Consider the following 18969-nt stretch of genomic DNA (forward strand, 5'->3'; position numbering starts at 1 on the left):
ACTCTGCGTTTATGCCCTGGTCCTCCTTATTATACTCTGGAGTCTGAGGAGTTTCATGGGTGACAAACCCCAACAGTTGTGGGTGCCGGCTGAAATTTTTGCAAAATTTGGGTCAAATTTGGTTTGATTCGGGGGCCACACGGTGGCTCAGTGGTTAGCACTGCAGCCATGCAGCACTGAAGTCCTGGTGTTCAAATCCCGCCAAGGGCATAAAACCATCTGCAAGGAGTTTGTATGTTCTCCCCATGTTTGATTGGATTTCCAACCCATATTCCAAAGACATACTGATAGGGAAAAAATATACATTGTGAGCTCTATGTGGGGCTCAGAATCTACATTAAAAAAAAAAAAAAATTGGTTTGATTCGAATAGGTTCACTCATCTTTAAGGTTTCTTAAGTTCTGTGATAAGATGTGTCAGTGGCAAGGTATTTTTTGCTACATCAGTATGTGAGTAATATAAGACATATACTGTCCAGTCCAGTCCTCTATAATAACATCAATTATCATCTGTTACAAAGACTGACACTTATAAAACATAGGGCTCATGCAACAACCTGAATAGTACTACCTGAAAGCAAAGATCCACAAAGCCCTCAATAGCCCACTAAGTTGTCTACTTATGTCCGGGGTGACCTCAGGTCCGTAAAAACAGGACCCATAGACTTTAATGGAATATAGAGAGATCCAACAATGATATTTCAGGGTTTAGAGAGAACTGGTATTGAAATACTTTAGAAATGAATATATCTTTTAGCCTAAAAGGGTCAAGTAATAGCATAACCCCCAAAAATGTGAAGGATCGATCCCCTAGAGGTTTGGCATCTCCTCCATAAGTTGGATAATGTGGAATAGATAGATGTCAGCCTCTGTGGGGTCATGTACCATCTGTATAACAGTGTTCTGGAAATCTCCAGGTGCAAAACAAATGGATAGTCTGCTGGATGGGGTGAAAGGGTCTCGCCGAATTGAGGAATCATTGGGAAGATGCCATTCCTCTCTGGGGTTGTGCTCCTTCGTTGACTTCGGGATGGCGATGGTGGTATTTGGTTTTGAAGTGTGGGTATATGGAGATCAGAAATCCAGAGAGAAAATAGTCCAAAGAACCACCATGTTTTACCAAGAGGCTAGAGTCACCTTAATTGTGAGAAATAGCACATGGTAGGGATTCTTTTTCAGGTTGTAGTCCACAAGAAGGAGTCTAGTCAATATTCGAGAAAGCAAGGTTTTTTTTTTTCTTTGAATCCACTGCTTGGAGATATGGGGAGTAAGACAATGTCTTGTTTGGTCTGGTATAGAGGTACGGTAATATGACTCTATACGGGGGAAAACCGAGAACCCCTTTAGGAATAAGGTGGTATAGCAGGTGCCTTTTTGTCCTGGCCTTGTGACCTTTCCACACATAGTATAGACAGTGGAAGGCAAGAACCAGAGGTTCAAGATGAAGTGGAAAAACTGCGCTCCCTGGTTGTTGATAGATAGTGACACAAAGACCAATTGTCCACGTATGGATTTATTAAGAAACAAAAGCACGACGCGTTTCGGACCTTCAAGGGTCCTTCTTCAAGTGCAAGAACAAAGCTTGACACGTCAGGCTAGATGGACAGCTATGCATATAGCCTGACGTGTCAAGCTTTGTTCTTGCACTTGAAGAAGGACCCTTGAAGGTCCGAAACGCGTCGTACTTTTGTTTCTTAATAAACCCATACGTGGACAATTGGTCTTTGTGTCACTATCTATCAACAACCAGGGAGCGCAGTTTTTCCACTTCATCTTGAACCTCTGGTTCTTGCCTTCCACTGTCTTCTCTCCAGGATTCTGGTACATCGTGGATTCTGCTGCCACTCTCACCTGGATTGTTTACTAACTTAAATCCACATTGGGGTTGTGATATCCCACAACCCTTCAGGTGAGAGGCCAACTGGTCTAAATTAATATTAATGAATATTGTCTACCACCATTTTAACAGATCTACTACGCTTAGAGCGCTCGGTGTCTTTTTCCTCTCTTCACATATAGTATAGAAGGATACATTGAATTTTGTTTAAATATAAGGAATATATAAGAGGAATCTTAAGAGGTTTCGGAATAAATGATATTTATAGCTGCAATATGTCCGATTCATGGCAGCTCAAATTTAAGAAGATCCGATGTCTCTTTTTCCAAGGTGTCAAAATGAGCAAATAGTTTATAGAATATAGCTGGGGAGACATGTAAGTTAATTTAATACCCAGAGAGGAAGACCTCAGTAAGGACCATATGTTCCTTTTTATGCTGGGCCAAAAACCAAAGTACGTTGAACTGACGGGTGCTTGGTGTAAGGAGATACCCCGAAGTATATTGGACCTTGTTAATAAGGCAAATCAAAATAATGCATCTAACGTCATGATCAACGTTATAGTGGCATTGCTGAAACAAAACCCTCTTGGTATGGCTATAGCTGGGGCTCTAATGACAGGTGGGGCTGCCGGATATTATCATGGTATCAGGAGGACAGTACTATGGAAGGGGACATGGTCCTACTGTGAGAGTTGGAAACACCAGTGGTAGGAAAATGGAGGGAATGGACAATCTAACAAACAACTGGTAACTAACAGAACATAATATCTAAAAAAAAAATAAGTAATAGATAAACCATGAGAAGGTCAAAGTTGGTCTGTACAGGGGAAGAAATTTTCACTTGTACAACATAGACTGTACCCATAAAGTATAAGTATATGTATAAATTGCTCAAATAATCCACCAGTCACTAGGATACTTAGGCGATGGAGGAATAACATTGGGTCACCACTTGCCACTCTATATTCACGACTGGAGACTTCACTGTAGAGGTAGAATGTTCTTGCACTGAAGAAGCTGGAACTGAAGCTGACAGAGGAAGGCCCCATACCTTGAGGAGGTGATATGTTGCAGTCGATAAGTCAATAAAATACTTAGAGACATTTTTGGAGACCACAAGCTTTACAGAGATGCCTCACCTGTAGGGGGTATGATGGTGGTCTCTCAGCAGTTTAGCAATGGTAGCGAATTCATTGCACCGAAGCATCGTGATTGCATGTAAGAAAATAATATCTTCTTGAACTGGAGTATTAAGAGAGTTTTGTTTGGTAATCCACAGAAGTTTGTCCTTAAAGTGATAAAAACTGATACATTGTATAATATAGTGCTGTGCACAAGGTCTTTGGGCTTAGGGATGTGATGGGCCTGTTGTATCAACAATGATGGAGAATGTGCCAAGATAGGTGCATGTGGAATCCCTTAGTAAGTCACTAACACCTTGTTGGGATTGGGCAGCCATGATGAAATTGCGAAGCCAATGGAAACCAAGTGAGCTCCATTATTTTGGTTGCCACTGGATTTCTTTTTACTGTACCCATCTTAGAATATGGAATATATATATATATATATTTTTTTTTTATTTAAAAAAAAATAAATCTACTAAGAATTCTGGTATAGAGGATTTGTCCTCACTCACAGAAGATAGCCATTCCCTTATAACAAAACGTGAACACAGTAAGAATGAAATCCATAAAACCTAAGCGAAAATTATTTTTTTTTATTTTATCCTATACTTATTTTTATTCCTTTTTGAACTACATTTTATAAAGAATTAAATTATGTCATTACAAAATATAACTTGTCCTGCAGAAAATAATCCCTTACATGGAAGAATAAGTAAAAGCGTGCCGTGACTCTAGGAATAAGGGAAGGAGAAAACAAGTGCAGGGAACAAAAAACAAATAAAACTAAAATTTGTATTGTCCACAGAAAAGTGAAATCCTTATTGTGATGCTGAAAATTGTGATCCTGGGTCACTGTCTTGTTGGAAGGTGAACCTTCGGGCCAGTCTGAGGTTCAGAGCACTTTGGAAGAAGTTTTTTTTTTTCCCGATTATCCCTATACTTGACCGCATTCATCTATCATTGTTACTGAAAGGCAGCCAGAAGGCAGACTCTTGGTCTTTCTTTCCTGGGGCGGTCCTCATGTCAGCCAGTTTCTTTGTAGTGCTTGATGGTTTTTGCAACTGCACTTTGGGAAACTTTCAAAGTTTTCCAAATTTTTCAGGCTGACTGACCTTAATTTCTTAAAGTAATGATGGCCACTCGATTTTCTTTACTTAGCTGCTTTTTTCTTGCCATAATACAAATTCTACCAGTCTATTCAGTAGGACTATCAGCTGTGTATCCACCTGACTTCTGCACAACACAACTGATGGTCCCAACCCCATTTATAAGGCAAGAAATCCCACTTATACCAGCAGAGATTGAGGCCCTTGGCATGAGTAGAGCCTTGCACCAGCAGTGTTTTTGGCACTTAGGGTGAGTTGAGCCTTGTACCAGCGTGTGTCCCTTAACATCAGGCGAGCCCTAAGTTCTGCACTTTGCACAAAAGTTCAACATTAACCTTAGTAGCCTTAGTAGGCCCGAGAACCAGGAACAGGTCTTGCAATGGCTGTCGGATAACGCTTAAAGCACATTGTCCACCAGCCAGTCAGCCTCTACCTCCTCTTACCCAACAGTCTTGTCCTCCTTCCACCCAAAATTCCCAATCTTCCCAGAACAATAACCCCAACTGTCCCTGCTCCCCAGAGCTGTTCTCCCTTCCTTTGACTGTACCGCAACCTGCCCCTCCATTTCGCGATTCCACGGACCTAACAGATGAGTATCTGTGTCCAGATGCTCAAACACTAGAGTCTCCTCCATCTCCGGTCGATTTGGTGGCGGATGACCAGCAACCCACCCTCATCGACGACGATGAGACGCAGTTGCTGTCAGGGCAGCCAGTTGACATGCGCATTGTGCAGGAGGAAGAGCCGAGACAGGAGTTGGAAGAGGAGGTGGTGGACGACAAGGACACCGACCCCACCTGGACAAGGCGGATGTCAAGCTGGGAAAGTAGTGTGGATGTTGAGGCAGGTGCAGCACCAAAAAGGGTAGCTAGAGGCAGAGACATGTCCAGAGGCAGAGGTCAGCTGCTTTGCCGAAGCCAGGCCAGACTCGGAATGTCCGAAGATGTTCCCTTTTGTACCCAGCCCAGAAAAACTCCCCCATCGAGGGCACGTTTCTCGAAGGTGTAGAGTTTTTTCAAGGAATGCGCCGAGGACAGATATAGTGTCGTCTACACAATTTGCCTCTCGAAATCGAGTAGGGGCCCTGAGAAGAGCAACCTGTCCACCACTTCAATGCACCGTCATTTGGAATCCAAGCACTGGAATCAGTGGCAGGCAGCAACGGCAGGACAAACGTCGCCCGCCGTTCATGCCACTGCCTCTGCTCACAGTGCTGGCGATGCACTCCAGAGGACGAGCCAGGACATCACTTCATTTGCCTCCGCCACTTTGTTGACTTCTCCTTCATCCTCTCCTGTTTCTGTCTTATCTCCTTCTCCTGCACCATCAAAGGCACCATCAGGCGCTTCTTTACAACAACCCACCATCTCTCAGACATTGGAGCTCCGGCAGAAATACACCGCTAACCACCCACCCACGCAAGCCTAGAACGCCAACATCGCTAAACTGCTGGCCCAGGAGATGTTGGCGTTCCGGCTTGTTGAAACTCCCGCCTTCCCGGACCTGATGGCAACTGTGGCACCTCACTATGCCGTCCCTAGCCGTCACAACTTCTCCCGGTGTGGCGTCCCCGCCTTGCACCAGCACGTGTCACTCAACATCAGTTGGGCCCTTAGTTCCGCGCTTTGCTGCAAGGTCCACTTGACCACCGACACTTGGACAAGCGCCTGTGGTCAGGGATGCTGCTTATCTTTAAGGACAGGCAGGGTGAATGTGGTGGAGTCTGGTCCCGGGGTGCAAACTGAGGTACCCTATCTCCTCTCCCAGGCCAAAATTCATGGCAGGAGTAGACTGAAACCCTACGACGCTGCAACCTCCACCCCAGCTACTAGAGGCAAACGCTAAAACACTGGTGTGGGGAGACGTCAGCAGGCGGTGCTGAAGCACATCAGCTTGGAGGACAGACAGCACAGTGCCTCCGAGGTCAGGGTTGCCATCCTGGCTGAGATGGCATTTTTTTTTCCCTGCTACACCTGGGGCCTGGCATTTTTACGCCTGTGATAATGGCTGGAACCTGGTAGCGGCTCTGGAGCTTGCCAGCCTCCAACACGTTCCATGTTTGGCCCACGTCTAACCTAGTGGTGCAACGTTTTTTGAAAACATACCCAAATGTACCGAAGCTACTGTTGAAAATGCGGCGCTTGTGCGCCCACTTTTGCAAGTGTACAGGAGTTGCTGTTAGCCTAAAAACACTCTAGCAAGGCCTACATCTGTCCAAACACAGGCTGTTGTCCGTCATTCACACACGCTGAAACCCTACAATACCATATCTTGAGCAGGGTGTGTGAGCTGCACAGACCTTTGATGGAGTTCCATCTACAAAACCCAAGGGTTCCTCAAAGTCAGCTCCCAAAGTTTCTGCACCATGAGTTTCCAGGGGTGGCAGAGTTATGGCTAGGGGAAGAGGCATGGATAGGGATGATGTCTAGGGGCAAAAGCAGTGTGGATGTGGAGGCAAGCTAAGCAGCAAAAACTGGGGGTACAAGCTAAGGCATGGACTGGGGTGATGTCTAGGGGCAAAAGCAGTGTGGATATGGAGGCAAGCTAAGCAGCAAAAACTGGGGGTACAAGCTAAGGCATGGACTGGGGTGATGTCTAGGGGCAAAAGCAGTGTGGATGTGGAGGCAAGCTAAGCAGGGAAAAAGGTGGCTAGAGGCAAAGGGATGTCCAGAGGCAGAAGACACCTGCATGACAGAAGCTAGGCCTGAGCCAGCAAGGCCCAAGATGCCCTCTTTTCTAGCTTCCTTAGAAAAATTCCCCCATCGAGGCCACGTTCCTCGCTGGGGGAGATAATTTCTAAATGTATAGGTCGAGGACAAACTGAGTGTGGTTTACACACTTTGCAATGCGACTCCCCATCTCCCAGGCCTTTCATTCCAGGCTAAAGTACAGCACAACCCACCCACATGCCCAAGGCTTCAACGGCCTCATCTCAAAAATTCTGGCCCAGGAGATGTTGTGTTCCCGGCTTGTGGACACTCTGCCCTTTTTGGGCCTGCTGGCTACTGCGCCACCTCACTGTGCCGTCCACACCAGCACTTTTCCCCAAACATGAGGCGGTCCCTAAGTTCAGCACTTTGCCCAAAAGTTCCACGTGACCAGCTATGAATGGACAAGTGCATGCGGACAGGGACGCTAACTTTTAATCTTGGCACAGTGGTTGAATGTACTTGAGGCATGGTCGCAAAATGTGGTAGACTGACTTGTCTCCCCACACAACATTCCTGGGAGGAGGGCTGAAACACCACCCTCCTCCTCCGCTGTTAGATTGACCCCAGCTACGAGCTGGAAACGCAGCAACACTGGTGTGGGGAGACGTCAGCAGGCCGGGCTGAAGCTCATCAGCTTGGGGGACGGACAGCACACTGCCTCTGAGGTCAGGGATGTCATCCTGGATGAGATGGCAATTTGTTTATCCCCGCTGCCCCTGGGGCCAGGCTTTTTTGTCTTGTTGGAGGGCTCTGGAGCTTGCCAGCCTCCAACACGTTCCATGCCTGGCCCATGTGTCCAATCTAGTGGTGCAACGATTTTTAAAAACATACCCCAAATTAGCAGAGATAAGGGTGAAAGTGGGGCACTTGGACACCCACTTTCCCAAGTCTACAGTACCTGGAGCTAGCCGCAATACACTCCAGCAAGGCCTACATCTGCCTGAAGCACCTACTGTTGTGCGAGGTCACCACACGCTCAAACCCTAGATACTGTATGTTGAGCAGGGTGTGTGAGCAGCAGAGACCTTTGATGGAGTACCAGCTACAAAACCCAAGGGTTCCTCAGAGTCAGCTCCCTCACTTTCTTCACCATGAGTTTCCATGGGTGGCAGAGTTATGGCTAGAGGCACAGGCATGGATAGGGGTAATGTGTAGGGGCAAAAGCAGTGTGGATGTGGAGGCAAGCTAAACATAAAAAACTGGGGGTAAAAGCAGAGGCATGGACTGGGGTGATGTCTAGGGGCAAAAGCAGTGTGGACGTGGAGGCAAGCAAAGCAGGGAAAATGGAGGCTAGAGGCAAAGGGATGTCCATAGGCAGCAAGGGCAAAGATGCAAAACTCTCCCCTGTTTCAAGAATTTTCCTGACTTGTCTCCCCACAAAACATTCCTGGGAGGAGGGCTGAAACACCACCCTCCTCCTCCTCCGCTGTTAGATTGACCCCAGCTGCGAGCTGGAAACGCTGCAACACTGGTGTGGGGAGACGTCAGCGGGCCGTGCTGAAGCTCATCAGCTTGGGGGCCAGACAGCACACTGCCTACAAAGTGAGTCATGCCATCCTCGATGAGACGGCAATGTGGTTTTTGCCACTGCACCTGGGCCCAGGCATGTTGTCATGTGTGATAATGGCCGTAACCTGGGATCGGCTCTGTAGCTTGGCAGCCTGCAACATATTCCATGCCTGGGCCACGTTTTTAACTCATTGCTGCTAATCTTTTGAAAAAGGTACCCCAATGTTCCTGAGCTACTGGTGAAAGTGTGGCGCTTGTGCGGATAGTTTTTAAAGTCTATAGTTGCCGCTGCTAGCCTCTATGCACTCCTACAACGCCTGTACCTGCTGGAACAACGGCTGTTGTGCGACGTCTCCACACTGCTGGCACTAAACATATCATGTGTTGAGCAGAGTGTGTGAGCAGCACAGACCTTTGATGTAGTTCCAACTCCAAAACCCTCGGGTTCGTCAAAGTCAACTCCCTCAGTTGCTCAACCATGAGTGGCCATGGGTGGCAGACTTATGTGAAATCCCATCCCATCCATTGCACTGGACATGAAACATTAGCATGCGCTCAGCACAACTCCTGATATGGCAGCTGCGTTAAGCAGGGTGCAGGGTACAACACAGACCAGGCCCGAGCACCAGGAACAGGTGTTAGAAATACTGCAGCATCCGCCATTTCCTTCCAATTTTGGGGTTTTGGACCCGCCACCGACTTGTCTGGACCTCAGTGGGGATCATGAGACACAGTTGCCATCAGGGCAAGCTGTGGTCATGTGCGGTTTGCAGTAAAGGGGCAGTGCGCAATTGTTGGGGTTGGTGGATGACGAGGCCACCGACCCCACATGGACAGGGGTGATGTCTAGGGGCTAAAGCAGTGTAGATTTGGAGGGAAGCTAATTCAACAAAAAAACAGGGTAGAATCAAAGGCATAAACTGGGGTGATGTTTAGGGGCTAAAGCAGTGTAGATGTGGAGGGAAACTAATTCAACAAAAAAACAGGGTAGAAGCAAAGGCATAAACTGGGGTGATGTTTAGGGGTGAAAGCAGTGTAGATGTGGAGGGAAGCTAAGCAGCAAAAACAGTGGGTAGAAGCAAAGGCATGCAAAACTCTACCCTGTTGGAAGACTTATTCCTAGGTCTGGAACACGTTAATGCCCCCCCCCCCTGGACAAATTACTGCAACTCAGGGGCCTAGTGTCACCAGGAGGGACAAGTATAGGCGCATGTTGTGGGAATACCTGGCCGACACCAGCTCTGTCCTCTCCGATCCCTCTGTGCTCTACTGCCTACACTTATTTTTTCATCTTTTTTTCTGCACTGCACATCTCTTGCCTACTTCCTTTGTGATCTTAGAAGTGGTGGTCCACTTCCACAGATGGTAACTTCAATAGACAGTGTAACGGGAGTAGCTGAGGGATCGCTGTCTTAACCGCTTTTTGGCACAAAATTAACTTCCAAAGCCAAATATGGTGCAAGTATATGATGCAAGGACACCTACACACCTATCTCTGACACATTGGGGAGTTCACCCTCATGCGCCCTTTTGGCCTGCACCATCATGCGCCTCTTCCCAGCCACTCCACATCTCCCAAGCTTTTCATTGCAGGCAGAAGTACAACACAACCCACCCCCATGCCCAAGCCTTTAACAGCCTCATCGATAAACTGCTGGCCCTGGAGATGTTGGTGTTTGTTTATGCTTCTGGATACCCAGGCCTTCCGTCAGCAGATGGCAGCTGGGGCACCTCCCTATGCTGGGCCTAGCCGTTACTACTTCTCTTAGTGTGCTGTCCCTGCCTTGCGCCTGCATGTGTCCCATAACATCAGTCGGGCCCAGAGCTCTGCGCTTTTCTGCAAGGTCCACTTGACCACCGACACATGGACAAGCGCCTGTGGTCAGGGATGCTGCAGTGCTTATCTTTAATGACAGGCAGGGTGAATGTGGTGGAGTCTGGTCCCCGGGTGCAAACTGGGGTGGCCTATCTCCTCTCCCAGGCCAAAATTCATGGCAGGAGTAGACTGAAACCCTATGATGCTGCAACCTCCACCCCAGCTACTAGCGGCAAACACTGTAACACTGGCATGGGGAGATGTCAGCAGGCCGTGCTGAAACTGATCAGCTTGGGGGACAGACAGCACAGTGCCTCCGAGGTCAGGGATGCCATCCTGGCTGAGATGGCATTTTTTTTTTCCCTGCTACACCTGGGGCCTGGCATTTTTGCGCCTGTGATAATGGCTGGAACCTGGTAGCAGATCTGGAGCTTGCCAGACTCAAACACGGTCCACGCATGGTCCACGTTTTTCAACTTGTTGGTGCAAAGTGGGGCCATTTTCATAAGTGAGAACTAGCCTCTGCTAGGCAGAAAACATTCAGAACACACTCCTCTCATCTTCGCACCGTTGGCTGGCGGAGGAAGACGAGGGGGTTGGAGTGGCATCTGATGTCCCTGTCCCACACGAGGCTAGAGGGTGCACTTCAGTGCATTCCATTGCTTCACCACAAATGGTGTGAAGGGGAGTGGAAAATGGAGGAAATGGAGAGTGACCCTTACAGTTGGGGCCAGCAAAGGCATGCCAAGTAACACACTGGCACACATGGCTGACTTCATCTTGGGTTGCTTTTCAACACATATTTCACATCATGAAGAACAAATAATACTGGATTTTTACAAGCCTCGAACCCCGGTCTAGGTCTAATGTCTGTTCCTTTCTTATATTAGGGGAGAGGGAAAAAAATTACTTCAGTGATACGTTTAGCGTACATAGACTGACTATTAATGTGTATCCCACTTAGTGTTGTTAGGGTTACACACCGTCACAACCTGGCTAAAGCTTCTATAGCTGTTAATAAAGTCAACATAACTTTACGGTATCCAAAAAGACAGCTGGTACCGACAGAGAGCAAGACAAATGTCAACCTAAGCTGTGAGCTCTGAACACCCACAGTGACTTTGGCGTCATCATCATTATAAGGGAGCGGGTGGTAATAAATAACTTGGCAGTGCCTAAAACCCAAAAAGCTTTTACAACTATATTTACATTAAGATACACAAATGACACTTTTTAGTAGCATGTCATGAGACAAGCTGATAAGATCTTCCTTTGTGCAGTGCTATTTCAAAGTTAAACGCTGCCTTTATTTTAATTCTGGAGAAGGTGCAGACATTAGATTTAGAACATGTTGTCTTCATTGTCCAAATCCTCTATATAGGTAATGTGTTTTTCGGGCCGAGCTGTCTGGGAACGAGCTGGTGCAGCACTGACAACCTGGGTGAATATGGCAAGAGCCTGAGATGTAGGGTGAATGAATCCCCAAATTATTTGGGGAATTTCCACTCAGAAACTGGCACTATATACCAGTAGCAAAAATTGTGGGTGCACGTAACCCCAATATATTCTTTGAATTCCCAGTCAGACAATGGCACTATATACCAGTAGCAAAAATTGTGGGTGCACGTAACCCCAATATATTCTTTGAATTCCCAGTCAGACAATGGCACTATATACCAGTAGCAAAAATTGTGGGTGCACGTAACCCCAATATATTCTTTGAATTCCCAGTCAGACAATGGCACTATATACCAGTAGCAAAAATTGTGGGTGCACGTAACCCCAATATATTCTTTGAATTCCCAGTCAGACAATGGCACTATATACCAGTAGCAAAAATTGTGGGTGTATATAGCCCCAATTCTATTGCTAGGGGACTTGCAGGGTATTTCTGAGGTGAAGATGGGGGGGGCACACCATTGGAACGGGGATTTGGTGTGTATATATGGGGTATACGGGAATACACTGACAGTGTATTCCATTCAGGATCCTGGGAAAGCTGGGTTGCGGCGATTGAGCCCGTCAGTGCCACGTTGCACTGACAAGCTTCTCCCTGGAATTGAAGTTATATGTAACCCCAATATATTCTTTGAATTCCCAGTCAGACAATGGCACTATATGGCAGTAGCAAAAATAGTGGGTGTATATAGCCCCAATCCTATTGCTAGGGGACTTGCAGGGTATTTCTGAGGTGAAGGTGGGGGGGGGCACACCGTTGGAACGGGGATTTGGGGTGTATATATGGGGTATACGGGAATACACTGTCAGTGTAATCCATTCAGGATCTGGGGAAAGCTGGGTTGCGGCGATTGAGCCCGTCAGTGCCACGTTACACTGACAAGCTTCTCCCTGGAATTTAGCTCTTATAAGAGCTGTTGGTTGTCTTCTCCTTCCTATCCTAGCCTGTCCCTGCCTACCCAGAATCTAACCCCTAGCTAGCTGGACGGAAACCTCCGTCCCCGGTGAATTGCAAGCTCAGAATGACGCGAACCTGGGCGTCGCTGTTCTTTTAAATTAGAGGTCACATGTTTTCGGCAGCCAATGGGTTTTTCCTACTTTTTTCAACGTCACCGGTGTCGTAGTTCCTGTCCCACCTACCCTGCGCTGTTATTGGAGCAAAAAAGGCACCAGGGAAGGTGGGAGGGGAATCGAGTAATGGCGCACTTTACCACGCGGTGTTCGATTCGATTCGAACATGCCGAACAGCCTAATATCCGATCGAACATGAGTTCGATAGAACACTGTTCGCTCATCTCTAATGATAACATGTGGTAGTTCCTTTGGTAGGTGGTGAGATCTCCTGCTCACAGCTGATAGTTCGGTATCTTGCATCATCACTATTGTCCATTAACCACAACAAATGCCCCAAATATCCTTCATCACAAGCCCTCCTCCTCTTCCTTTCTTCTTACCACTGTGTTCTACTGCCCAGAGAGGTCTGAAGCCATCCAGGTAGACAGGGTGCTGCTCTCTTGCCAAGCTTCCATAAACTCATGGGGTAAGTGGGTGATGGTTCCCAGGCTGTAACAGAGTCCCACGTGTCCACAGTAAAAGAAAGAAATACCAGTCAGCTATAGGCATCTTCACACATCAGCAATAGACTCCAGAAATCATCTCCTTGAAAGAAGAAGTCCGCATTTCCATGCAGGTTTCTCCTCCATGCCACATGGTGACCGTGCTGTCCTTAGCTCCTGGGGTGATGGTAACAGTCACATGTGCAAACAGGAAAACTCCAGCTGATTCAGGTCTTAAGTATTGTCCATGCTTTAACAATGGAAACAAAAGGAAAAGAAGTACTCCATGGTCTTCCATTCGATTTATAGCTGCTAATTCATAGTGCTAGTTTGCTTGGTTAGCGGATTCTAAAGGGTGCATGGAAGGCCCACCGTAGACCAAGATGCCAATGTGTCAATTACTAGATCAAGATTCTTCTCTGCCCAAGATTGAAAATCTTCTTAATAGTTCTTTAACATGTAACGAGAAGTTGTTGGACATTACACCTGAGACACTACAGAAATAGTAGTGATGGACGTGTAAGTATTTTTTGTAACATATGGGCCGTGCTGAAAGAGGGATGACATTTTGGCACTTTATCCAACTCAGTTCTGCTACCAATGTGAACATTTTTGGAAAATGTCATTTACAACTTTACTAATGTCCTTATTCCTCAGACTGTATATAATGGGGTTGACCAGTGGAGTAAACACAGTATATAGCAGGGAGAGGATCTTAGTGATGGTCAAGGATTGTCCTTTAGTTGGGACAACATAAACACTAAACAGAGTCCCGTAGAATATGGAGACCACAATGAGGTGGGAGCTACAGGTGGAGAAGGCTTTCTGTCTACTGATGTTGGATGGAATCCTTAAGATGGAGACTATAATATTCCCATAACATACGAGGATTATTATGGTCGGGGTAACAAATGCTGGAATGCTCATTAAGTACATTTGTAGATGAACAATGAAGGTATCAGAACAGGTGATTTCTAATAATGGAACAATGTCACAAAAAACATGGTCAATGATATTTGGTCCACAAAATGTTAATTTTGATGGTGTGAAGGTGCCCATGAATGCAGCGAAAAAGCCAATAGACCAGCAGCTGATAGACAACTTTGCACAATAGACCTTAGTCATTATAGAAGTATAACGGAGAGGATTACAGATGGCCACATATCTGTCATAGGACATCACTGTGAGAAGGAAACACTCAGTTGCCTATGCAGCACAACAGAAATAAAACTGAGCCAGGCAGGCAACAAAAGTAACAGTGGTCCCATTATCCAGGAGGATGTGGAGCAAGTTGGGGACAATATCTGTGGTCACTAAGATGTCACTGACGGAGAGTTGTGAGATGAAGAAGTACATTGGAGTGTGGAGGTTCTTGCTGGAGGACACCAGGGTGATGATCAGGAGGTTCCCACATATTGTAACACCAAAAACAATGAGGAGAAAACAGAACAGAACATATGATAAAGCCTGGCCGACTCGAAATCCGAGGATGAAAAACTCAGTGACCACAGTCAGATTGTTCTCCATAAAGATAAAAGTAAGAAGTGTTATAGCAGAGAGGATTTATAGCCCAACAGTGTTTATGATACTGAGGACCTACCATCAGTGACACCACAAGCTTATCCGGTCACCTCCTAGCACTGCTTGTGGCCGGGGCCGGATACAGCTCTGCTCCTGCTCCTGCTCCTGCTCTATAGAATTACTCTGCTAATATTACATCAGACATTTATGAAAGTTAAAATGTGAAAAACAAAGATCAAAATCAGAATTTACAAGGAAAATTTTAAAAAATCCAGCAATAGAGGGGCCCCTTTGTATTTTTCTCTTGTTGTTATCCTTACTATACCAATGTACTTACATTTGCTGCTCTCAATCACAGGATCACACACATATATACAGATAGTTTAGTATATGTGATGTGATACAGAGTAACAGAGTGGACGGACATTACATATACATGTAATATGGATGATAATAAACCTAGCTGTATATATACACAATATACAGTCACAGTGTAGACAAGGGGCCGCGTCATTGTCTCCTGAGTGTCTGCTGATCAGGTCCATTGGGGAACATAGAAATAGAAATGTTGCCATTTACAAATTTGTCCCTTGGTATCATGAAAAATAACCTGTAATGTATCAAGATGAATACAATTCTAACAATCCATCATGGCACAGGATTATAACTGTAGCTAACTGTAACTCTAAATATTTGTAGTTGACCCGTTATGCTTCATTGAATGGCTCACCCATCAATAAATCACTGGATCCAAACCAACTCCTATGTACAAGTGATGACAATATCTATGGGATGACTCTGTAGTCAGCTGGCCAGTCCATGCCTTTACATGATTCTGCAGGGTCTATAGCTAGAAGGTCTCCTAGTATGTTATAGGAATATTATAATATTATTATTCCTCTAGCATGGTTATGGATAGAGATTTACTTTGACTAGTAGTCATGAGGATTGACTCAATGGATGGTTTTATGATGTAACAGAACTCCTATTACTATATTGTGAGGTCTCCTCAGACTCCAGGGTATAATATATGGAGGTCCTTGGAAGGTAAGTAAAGACAACAAACATGTATTCCCACCTTGCCTCACCTATCCCCAGAACCTTGATGTCAGAGCAGTCCACATGACTGATGAGATTTAATCACAGGCCTTAGGATGACCCCATGATCCATGACGCCAAACAGAGGCAGGAAGAGGACACTGGAGAACCGCTGGACACCGCGACGATGCCCAGGAGTGGTGAGTATAAGTGTATGCTATATTTCTCACCTCCTCTGTAGAGATGAGCGAGTAGTGTTCGATCGAGTAGATGTTCGATCAAATACTACGGTATTCGAAATACCCGCACTCAATCGAACACTACTAGCTGTTCGAAGTTTAAGCTTCGATGGAGAACCAGCGTTGATTGGCAGAATGCTATACATTCTGCCAATCAACGCTGTTCTTCTCTTACCTTTAGAAGTCTTCTCCGTGCAGCGTCCCCACGGCGTCTTCCGGCTGGAATTCACTCTGCCTAGGCATCCGGCCTAGGCAGAGCCGACTTGCAAGCGTAGTCGGCTTTGCTCAGGCGTCGGGCTAACAAGGTAATGACCAGTTCCAATAGGGGTCATGGGTAAAGTTGAAACAGCCGGGGGTAAGGACGAGTTGGTTAAGAGATCATAGATACATCTATACAAACTCGCGGCCAGGCTTGGTGAGAAGGGGAGAGAGAATAGGAAAAAGAGGGTGAGAGGGAGGGGGAGGAGAATAAGGTAGGGAATGAGATACTAGTAATCCTGAGGGTCTTGGTGTGGAATTGTGAGTCCGAAGCTAAATTTGTGCCACTGTGTTGAAGCCATGGAGACCAAATACTTAGGAATTTTGCATGTTGGCCTTTTGACCTGGTCAACATCTCCTCGAACCTTGCAATTTGAGCTACCTTTTCTTTCCAGTGTGAAATTGGCGGGGTGATTTGCTGCAGCCAATATTTTGGTATTAGAGATTTGGCAGCTTCAATGAGATGGGTTGATAAGTCCATTTTGCTCGGAGAGAAGTCTGGTTTAGGGAGAGAGAGTAGCACTGAGGCCGGGGAGAGGACTATCTGTTTGGAGGTAATATCAATAATCAGTTGTTGAATTTGTGACCAGTACGTACTAATCAATGAACAAGTCCAGCAGACGTGTAGTTGAGTGGCTGGTTCTGAAGAACATCTCCAGCACAAGTCCGTGTCCGAAAGTTTGTGTGCATGAAGCCTGGAGGGGGTCCTGTACAATCTAGTTAAAGACTTGTAGTGCAGTTCCTGGAGCTTGGTGAATGTAGAAAAACCATGAGAGTGGGCGAGAATGAATCTAATATCATCAGCTTCCAGAGAAAGATTTGGGTGTACGGAGACGAGTGCCAATTTACACTTTTCTCAAGTTTTCTCATGGAATGTTTGTTACAAAAAATAAGATTCTCGAATAAGGTGAGGGGTCTATGTATTTTTGTAGTTGGGGGATGGAAGAAACAGTCCATTTAAAGTGTTCGTGATGTAGGTGGGTTAAAGTCAGGCCAAGGAGCCAGTTGTGTAGAGTCTTTGGAGGTATCGGTTCTCCATGACTAAGAAGGTCTCCAAGTGTTTTCTCAGATAGTTTAGACCAAAAATCTCCAAGAGGTTTCACCTTTGTGGGTAAAAGGCTAGGTGTCAGTTCTGCAGGATATGCTTTAGATGGGTATGGGGCGAGTGAGGCTTTATGTAAGCACAAGGCTTCGCAAGGGCCCTGTAGGAGGAAGTCAAAAGACCTTGATCTAACCGTTCTAAGATTGGCGTTCACTGCTGATAGTAATGCTGCTGTATCCTGATAGGATAAGAGGCCGCAAACAATGTCTCTTGGCAGTTCTCCTGGCTGCGGCTTGGATTTAACCGCCGTATGTATGCGCTCTATTGTTATGGTGGCCATGCGGTTGGGACCCAGGAGGTCCGTGAAGAGGAGAGTAGCCATCTTGTGGAGATCTTCTGTGCCATTTGCCTCCAGTAAGCCTTTAATTCTGATATATTTTCTTCTGTTTCTGTTCTCTTGATCTTCAATCAATGTGAGGGATCTATCGATGTAGTCTTTTTGGAAATGCAGTGCAGCTTCCACTGAGGTGCAATTATTCTGTAGTGCACCCATGCCAGTTTCTAGATGTTGTACTCTCTGGCTGTTGTTGTAGAGCTCGGCCTTTATGCAAGTTCAGGCATCACTGGAGAAAGAAATTTTATGAGTGCTTTTTGAAGGAAAGCCCAGGAAATGTATTCAGCTCCAGAGTCGGCTGGGTCGGGGTCTGTCATGCTCTCCATGTCCGAGTCCTCTGCTATATCTTGTTCGGACCTTGGGATCGGCGCCATCTTGGGTATGCGAGCCGGGGAATGCAGCAAATTTCTATGTAGGTATTTCTGAAAATCACTTTGCTTTCTCAATTGCTTGGGTGTCTCTGGGGGTTCCAAACCCCTCTCCTTGCCTGTCCTGACCATCTTGACTGAAGAAAGCTAGAGATATGAGCAAAGTATCGGCTAACTACAGCAGATCTCTTGGCTCAAGCTGCCATCTTCTCTTGCGTTCAAACTCTGCCCCCCGATCCGAGGTCTTCTATCCAAAGTTTGTCAAAAAGTAATTCATAGCATATAGTTAGGGAGATGGGTAAGATGATTTAATCTCCAGGCAGTGAAGACACTGATTTTCCCAACAAAGAAAAAGCCTTCTTGTATCTTCTGAGCTAATTCTGTATCAGGTCCCATGTTTAGATTCCTTGATCCCCCCCCCCCCAATAATTACTTTATAAAAGGACACAGCACTGAACTGACTCAGCCCTTCTAAAACATGGGGGGAGATTGGAGAACATGGGGAAGAAGGAGCTATATTAACATGGTCGATGAATAAGATGATTTTATGTTCGTTGTGGCCAATTGTGATACCTTGTATGATATTTGGTCATAGGTGATAGGTTCATAAGAGTCCTAAGAGTGTTCTGCACTATGATTTATAGATAGGTTCCTAGGAGTACTAAGAGTATCCCACACTATGTTTTATAGATAGGGTCATAGTAGCCCTAAGAGTATTCTACACTATGTTTTATAGATAGGTTCCTAGGAGACCTAAGAGTATTCTACACTATGTATTATAGATAGGTTCCTAGGAGCCCTAAGAGTATTCTACACTATGTATTATAGATAGGTTCCTAGGAGACCTAAGAGTATTCTACACTATGTATTATAGATAGGTTCCTAGGAGTCCTAAGAGTATTCTACACTATGTATTATAGATAGGTTCCTAGGAGACCTAAGAGTATTCTACACTATGTATTATAGATAGATTCCTAGGAGCCCTAAGAAT

General features: G+C 45.8%; 1 long non-coding RNA gene across 2 annotated transcripts in view; it reads left to right on the forward strand.

Annotated features, from left to right (window-relative positions):
• Positions 1-18969, forward strand: part of LOC142202337 (uncharacterized) — a 652408-nt gene that overhangs the window by 547847 nt on the left and 85592 nt on the right. Inside the window, exon 1 of one of the 2 annotated variants that reach the window (XR_012716074.1) lies at positions 6687-6733. The exons of the other annotated variant lie outside the window; for it this stretch is intronic. This is a non-coding gene — a long non-coding RNA (uncharacterized LOC142202337). Of the gene's footprint in view, positions 1-6686; positions 6734-18969 lie in introns of those variants that run through there. 2 annotated transcript variants of the gene reach the window in all.

This window comes from Leptodactylus fuscus, chromosome 5, assembly GCF_031893055.1.
Source record: "Leptodactylus fuscus isolate aLepFus1 chromosome 5, aLepFus1.hap2, whole genome shotgun sequence".
Taxonomy (NCBI): domain Eukaryota; kingdom Metazoa; phylum Chordata; class Amphibia; order Anura; family Leptodactylidae; genus Leptodactylus; species Leptodactylus fuscus.